Source organism: Electrophorus electricus, chromosome 16 (assembly GCF_013358815.1).
Source record: "Electrophorus electricus isolate fEleEle1 chromosome 16, fEleEle1.pri, whole genome shotgun sequence".
Taxonomy (NCBI): Eukaryota; Metazoa; Chordata; class Actinopteri; order Gymnotiformes; family Gymnotidae; genus Electrophorus; species Electrophorus electricus.
In genome coordinates, this window is record NC_049550.1 from 1,863,694 (window position 1) to 1,872,188 (window position 8,495).

The window sequence follows — 8,495 nt, forward strand, 5'->3', positions numbered from 1 at the left end:
TCATTATCTGTCTCCCCAGGCCCAGTGGTCCCTTTTCTGTTTGCGATTCCACATGCTACTGGTGGCTCTAGATGCAGAAGGAAGAAGATCTCCTCCTGCTCCACCTGCATTCAGAGAAAGATGGCCCTTTTGCAACCGGCTGGTAAACAGCTCCCTCTACCTATGCCAGACAGGCCATGGTCCCACATAGCAGTGGAAGTCATCACTGATCTCCCAGAATGTAGAGGCAATACCGCTATCCTCACTGTCGATGATTAGTTTTCCAAGATGATCTGATTAGCATCTATGTTCTCGCAGCTTTGGATGGTCTCAGCCTTGAGTACAAAACCACAGTCACATAGGGTTTGGAAACAGGTTATATATAACTGCTGTTAAATACACATTATCTTACATATTTTTTATACATTTACATAGAAATTTGACATACCAGAGAAGAAAAAAAGAACTAAAATTAATACCATATCAATCTGTAATCTTCAGCAAATCAGAAGCCTGTAGAGTCTTATCAACATTTGATATCAGTTCTTGCTCAAAGTCCCACACCCTTGTGTCAACAGCCAGTTGTTCTTTGGTAAGATGCCCCTGTAGTGGTACTCTCACATGAACAATATGACTTACATCAAAAGGTACATAATAAACATCCCCATATTGTTGCAGGGTGGAATGCACTGATGTTTGTATCACGCTCCTTGGGTTGATGATCAGTTTTCTGGGGTTGAAAACATTTTTTCTGTCTGGTTCTCTATAAATGTGTTCCATAATATTGATGCCAGGTATACCTCTCCATTCCGATCGATTGAATCTACCAGTTTCCTCAAATTGTGTCTTGGGGAAAATGTGGTTCTCAATAAGAAATACCCCCACATCTCTGTGCTCCTGTTGAAGATCCTCCATCAGTAATGGAAGGTTAGCATGCTTATAAGGCATGATGATCTCATCAATGTCATTCAGAAGAACATATTTGGACTGATACATGTTTCGATAAATACACTCATTGAGGTTTACCAACTGACCATAATAGTGGAGGTCTCCACCATGCTCTACAAAGTTCCATCCTTTAGATGGGTTAAGGAAATGGTCGATAGGCCATGGAACAATCTCTAGTATTCCTTCTTTCTTGTAATGCTGTAAGAGTTTCTCCAGGTCAGGACCACAGCTGCTGTTGTAGATCACTACATGTTGTACACCCAAAAGCTTGTACATTTCCATGGTTTGGACAAATTGCAGAACATTATTATAGCTTCCAAAGAGGTTTGAGATACATACACTGAAGTTGAACTTAAATGATTCCCTGGTCACTGTGTTCTTAATTGGTAAGAGATCTTCAGAATAAATGGCAGAGATGTTTCTACTAGTTGAAATGGATACAAATGCTGCATCTTGAGTGTGTGGACTTCAGCCTCAGCAGTCTGTCAGTTATGGTCATTGTTACAGTAAATGCAGTAAAGAGGCTGCAGACTGTCCCTTCTGATTATGCTGATAACTCGAATGGCCTTATTGATTCTGTGATCGATGAATGCAGACACCATTAAATGTTTTGAGTGTTTAATGGGGGTTATGGAAAACAAACTGAATTTGTTTGTTTCAGAACCATTGAATCTAGATGGCAATATGTCCATAAATGTATATCCAGTAAACATTTGAGTAAGGATGACCCCTAATAACACAGAAACTACAATCAAAACAAAAAGAGGGAATTGCTTTTTTTCCATCTTAATCCACTATCCAGAAAAAAACACCTGCAGATTGAAACAAAATAATTGCATTAATACAACCACTACAAGCAGTTTCTGTTTATTTTTGGAATACACGTGTATACACATGTCCCACTATAATGGGAAAATTAGTGACCAAAAAAATTAAAGAATTAAAAAATAACAAGGACTAAAAAATGTTCTGCGATGTGAGCAGGCTTGTTATTGTCCTATAATTAGAAGCTGAGCATGAACTAACCACTAAAATCTAAACAGGTTGTACTTGTAACAAACGTTCTACTATAATTGACGTTAAACTTACCCATTTATGGGTAAAGTATGTGCACTGAGTTGCCATTTCATAGATACACGTACTCAATAGCTGTACCAAAGTGTCTATCAGTGCTGGGTTGGGACCAGATATACAAGATATGCAATGCACACTCAACCTGTTTTTGATTGGCATGTGGAATCCAAGTAATGTTGAAATGGATTTACAAGCTTGGGGGGTGGGGGGTGGGGGTGCGGATTTTGACTGTATGACATACAGTGTTATGGAATATGTTTGTATTAGAGTCATACCTATCATCTAATCGGTCTGGCGTTGTGGAGGGGACTGCTACCTAGTTACCGAATTTCATGTCTGTTGGACCTTTGTTCTCGTCTGGGCGATTCGTTTTCGTAATGGATCTGAATAAGAATTCTTAAACAAATCTCTAACATATAATAGGGTTACAGCACTGGACCCCTAATAATAATGGCAATGATGCTGTTTACAGCGTCTCCCTTATTTCTTATTTTCTCTGCGTTTTGTAACGTGCATGCAATTAAGGTTTCTCCGTACTCTTTTTCAAGCCAGGCATTTGTAATGGTGGATCACGCGCGCAAGCAATAATTTTAATATTTATGAATTATGAATTAGCAGGAATTACTCATGAAGAATATTAAGTAATTATTAGTAGGAAATAAACTATCTCTAGTGTTATTAAATGTAGAGAGGCAAACTGGCAGAAAATTGTCGACAGACTAAATGCGTAAGCACGCTTTTTACCACATTTATGGGCGCTTTAAAATTTAAAATTGTTATTGGAAAGTATAATACAACATAATCCAATTTAAACGGGCCAACACACTACGTTTTAGAGTAGGCAGTTCTGTTTTAAAAAATGCGCCTCAAGCTACTGTAGCCTACATTTTAGCGAATCTGTATCGCCAGCAGTTGTATCCATTCACTTATGAACTAATGATAATCGACAATTTTCAGCTTTTATATTTAAAATGAATAAATATGAATTGCAATGTGCTGTTTACGTAAATACGTGTATTATCGTAATGTTGTACTCTGAAGGCCTAAATGAAAATGTACGCAATCACATTTTAGCATGATTACCTATTCAGCATTAATAATGCCTGAGTAAACTGCAAATTGCCCAAAATTATATTTAAATACAGTACCTAAATACAGCCATATAGCTATTGTCCACCTTTGCAAAAATACATTATATAAACGGGATATGCAAAAGGCACTGCAGTTAATCGGATAGTACTGCCGCGGAGAGTAGCTCCTGAAGAGAGTGTTTCAAGCCAGCGAAAAACTGTGAAATGGATTAGTTTTCGTCTAGCTGCTCGTTCCCATCTGGTCCACGGGTGCAGTAAACTAAGAAGTACTTTATACCCATTTATTAAATTTCGGACTACGAAGACCAGTGAGAAACTTGCAGAACTCGTTCGTTTTCTCACGCCATTCGTTAGTTTATTCTTTTCTCATTTGGTTAGTGGGGATTAGTGACAAATATAAAGGTATGTTGAAGTATAAGGGTAGTCTGAATGCAACGAGTCTTGGTTTGAACTTGGTCAAGACCAGATTATTAATGAAGACTAATACACAATACAAACAGTTTACAGGTCTCTGGTACAGTCAGATGATTTTAGAGTATAATAGCGGCACCAGCTGTGTTTCAAGCCACAGAAAAAAAAAACGAATTAAAACTCTATGCATGCATGCTTTATTCAGAGATAAATAATATATAGAGAGAACAAAGTCTTTGAATATATGGAAAAAAAATGTAAATTTGAGTAAGTGGAAATATGTCATTGATATAGCAAGTGCAACATGTTCAGACATGACATGCTATGCAGATCAAAAATGAGACATTCGTCTATCGCTAACTAAGGACCATACTGGACACGGTTTATCAACTGTCTAAAAATAAACAAGACAGCAAAACATGAAAGCAAATGAAAAAGTTAAGCACTTCTAATTAAAGCATAGGTTATTTACAGAAAAGGGAAAACACTTATTTGATGAACTGAAGCCTTGACATATTGTATTCCCCCTAAATAAATAAACAAAAAAAATGTAAAAAGCAAAACAAACAGAAAACAGCATATGCTCAGAATTTCTTAAAGAAACAGGAACTAATAGTATTTTGTTGTAGAATATTACATAAAACACATTAAAAATTCCATAATGTTTCCTTTACAAATCTTCAAAACTAAATATATATTTCACAATGATTTTTGGTCTTGGTGCTGACAGAGAAAAATGTTTGGTTTTTTTTCCATGTGGCCATCAATGAATCAGTTCCAGGATCTTTAGCATAGACAAGAATATAATAGCCTTCAGAACCTACAGGTACCAAGACTCCCACTACGTCACCATCCAGAAAGGCCTACAATGCCAATACAGCTGGCTTTCTGACTGAGCCAGCTTTGGGAATCAAGCCAACTGAGTCAGGAACAGCTGGGTTGTTTCTGTGTCCATTGGCCCTACATTGTGCACACAAGCTTGTAAACCCAACAGCGCTGCCTCAAGAAGCCACTCTTCTCACTCGAACAGCCGGTTCTGACCTGGTTGAATCCAACAAAGTGTAAGGCCTGCTACTCTTCATACATTCAGTAGTTTGCCACCAGTAAGGTCACCATATTTTTATATATCATAATTGGATTATGTAAACCCCTTTCTCTTCTATTCTGCTATGTATTCTACTCAGGCCAAGTTATTTCCCCTCACAGCATGCTTTAATATACTTAATATACTTAATATGTTTAATATGCTTTAATATACTTTTTTTTTCTTTTAATAGTGCTTGGTTCATCAAAAATCTTAATTTAAGTTTGGTTAAGTAAGTTGTTAATTGTTATTACAAAAGTAAGTTGTTAATTTTTGTTTTGTTATTGCTCTTGTTTAGGGAGTTCAATACCTCTGGTCATTACTTCAACTATTACTCATTCCCTTTTAATTAAATTCAGTTTAAATTTCATTAACTTAGGATATTTTTGCTGATCAATCAATAAAACATTCTATTAGTTGTGATGCTTTTGGCTGGCTTGTATTCCTAATTTTGGATAAAGAAATAATCAACCTGTAGAACTTGCAACATTTATGATTTGATACTGAATTGACATATTCATCAATTTAATACATTTTAATTAAAATGTATTTTTCCTGCTAATCAGGGTGGTGCCCCAAATAATCGTAATAATTTTGATTTACATTTTATTGAGGTGTTCATACCTGTTGTGATTTTTTATTTATTTATTTTTTAATGCAGAGAAAAGAGTCAGGACAAAATGGAGGCAGAGTGTTGCTTATTAAGCTCAATATCTGTCTACAACAGAGCAGTCCCAGTCCCAGTTCTAGTTTCAAATCTTCTGCAGTTCTAATGTGCCAACCATGGAGTGGCTCTTCATACCTGGTTACAAGGACTGTGCCCCTTCCTAATGTCACACAGTTCCCCCAGGAGAGGTATGGAGCACCTGGTGTTATTTAACAAACTTCTGTTGAGTCACACAGAGCATGAGAATCACCAAGATAAGGAGCTCTCTCAGGAAACACACAAAACATCTGGTGTCACAAATCCATCAAATGAGTTGTGCATGTCTTGTTGTTAAACACGTTTAAGTTTCTACAGGTAAACCAAGAAACCCATTATCTGCTTTTATTACACAATGATATAAAAGAAAAGACAAGGATATAGAAATAAAAAGAAAGAATACATAAATTCCCATATACCACTACAATACATATCCTGATATTATGTAGACCATGGTGTAGTCCAGGAATCCTTACTGATGGACAGTGGGAGTGGTGATTCTCTCCTGGTGTAGTACAATACAATGGGGGCAATGGTGATTGCCAAAACATAAAAGTTATTTATCAGGCAGCAGCCTGGCCAGTCTCTGCTTTGTCAAGTTACTCTTAAAAGTCGATTTAGATTCTCAGTACAGACACAGTTTGGTGATCATTTATCATTAATGTATTAGCTAGCCAGCTAATACAATTTACTTGAGTGTACAGTCACAGCTGTTGAAGTGAATTGTGATACTCACTGTAATATGAACCAATAGCTCTGTGCATTTGACATTTACATCATCATTTGGCAGACACTCTAATTCAGAGCAATGCATTTTTCAGTATGACAGTATATGTGCTCTATAAGAATCAAACCCATGACCGTGGTGACCAGTTCAGCTACAGGGCATACATAGCTACATACAGAGCTATGCTTATGGCTATGCTAAGAAATTTTCTTGCAATGATCCATATTTATGCTCAACGTCTATGCATTTTCCACTTCCCTCAACCATCAGCAATACCTCTTCATTATCTTGGAAGCATATAACAGTGAGGGATTCATAGTACAATGTGAGTTGTACTTCGACTATCAACCAGCCATGAAAGACCATATGAAGTGTTCATTATCTGTCTCCCCAGGCCCAGTGGTCCCTTTTCTGTTTGCGATTCCACATGCTACTGGTGGCTCTAGATGCAGAAGGAAGAAGATCTCCTCCTGCTCCACCTGCATTCAGAGAAAGATGGCCCTTTTGCAACCGGCTGGTAAACAGCTCCCTCTACCTATGCCAGACAGGCCATGGTCCCACATAGCAGTGGAAGTCATCACTGATCTCCCAGAATGTAGAGGCAATACCGCTATCCTCACTGTCGATGATTAGTTTTCCAAGATGATCTGATTAGCATCTATGTTCTCGCAGCTTTGGATGGTCTCAGCCTTGAGTACAAAACCACAGTCACATAGGGTTTGGAAACAGGTTATATATAACTGCTGTTAAATACACATTATCTTACATATTTTTTATACATTTACATAGAAATTTGACATACCAGAGAAGAAAAGAAGTACTAAAATTAATACCATATCAATCTGTAATCTTCAGCAAATCAGAAGCCTGTAGAGTCTTATCAACATTTGATATCAGTTCTTGCTCAAAGTCCCACACCCTTGTGTCAACAGCCAGTTGTTCTTTGGTAAGATGCCCCTGTAGTGGTACTCTCACATGAACAATATGACTTACATCAAAAGGTACATAATAAACATCCCCATATTGTTGCAGGGTGGAATGCACTGATGTTTGTATCACGCTCCTTGGGTTGATGATCAGTTTTCTGGGGTTGAAAACATTTTTTCTGTCTGGTTCTCTATAAATGTGTTCCATAATATTGATGCCAGGTATACCTCTCCATTCCGATCGATTGAATCTACCAGTTTCCTCAAATTGTGTCTTGGGGAAAATGTGGTTCTCAATAAGAAATACCCCCACATCTCTGTGCTCCTGTTGAAGATCCTCCATCAGTAATGGAAGGTTAGCATGCTTATAAGGCATGATGATCTCATCAATGTCATTCAGAAGAACATATTTGGACTGATACATGTTTCGATAAATACACTCATTGAGGTTTACCAACTGACCATAATAGTGGAGGTCTCCACCATGCTCTACAAAGTTCCATCCTTTAGATGGGTTAAGGAAATGGTCGATAGGCCATGGAACAATCTCTAGTATTCCTTCTTTCTTGTAATGCTGTAAGAGTTTCTCCAGGTCAGGACCACAGCTGCTGTTGTAGATCACTACATGTTGTACACCCAAAAGCTTGTACATTTCCATGGTTTGGACAAATTGCAGAACATTATTATAGCTTCCAAAGAGGTTTGAGATACATACACTGAAGTTGAACTTAAATGATTCCCTGGTCACTGTGTTCTTAATTGGTAAGAGATCTTCAGAATAAATGGCAGAGATGTTTCTACTAGTTGAAATGGATACAAATGCTGCATCTTGAGTGTGTGGACTTCAGCCTCAGCAGTCTGTCAGTTATGGTCATTGTTACAGTAAATGCAGTAAAGAGGCTGCAGACTGTCCCTTCTGATTATGCTGATAACTCGAATGGCCTTATTGATTCTGTGATCGATGAATGCAGACACCATTAAATGTTTTGAGTGTTTAATGGGGGTTATGGAAAACAAACTGAATTTGTTTGTTTCAGAACCATTGAATCTAGATGGCAATATGTCCATAAATGTATATCCAGTAAACATTTGAGTAAGGATGACCCCTAATAACACAGAAACTACAATCAAAACAAAAAGAGGGAATTGCTTTTTTTCCATCTTAATCCACTATCCAGAAAAAAACACCTGCAGATTGAAACAAAATAATTGCATTAATACAACCACTACAAGCAGTTTCTGTTTATTTTTGGAATACACGTGTATACACATGTCCCACTATAATGGGAAAATTAGTGACCAAAAAAATTAAAGAATTAAAAAATAACAAGGACTAAAAAATGTTCTGCGATGTGAGCAGGCTTGTTATTGTCCTATAATTAGAAGCTGAGCATGAACTAACCACTAAAATCTAAACAGGTTGTACTTGTAACAAACGTTCTACTATAATTGACGTTAAACTTACCCATTTATGGGTAAAGTATGTGCACTGAGTTGCCATTTCATAGATACACGTACTCAATAGCTGTACCAAAGTGTCTATCAGTGCTGG

The 8,495-nt window shown here is 37.3% G+C and overlaps 2 pseudogenes; both read right to left on the reverse strand.

Moving 5' to 3' along the window:
- Nucleotides 1-462: 462 nt before the first annotated feature.
- Nucleotides 463-1,619, reverse strand: LOC113591291 (annotated as a pseudogene).
- Nucleotides 1,620-6,854: 5,235 nt separating this feature from the next.
- On the reverse strand, nt 6,855-8,011 carry LOC118242735 (annotated as a pseudogene).
- Nucleotides 8,012-8,495: the final 484 nt, after the last annotated feature.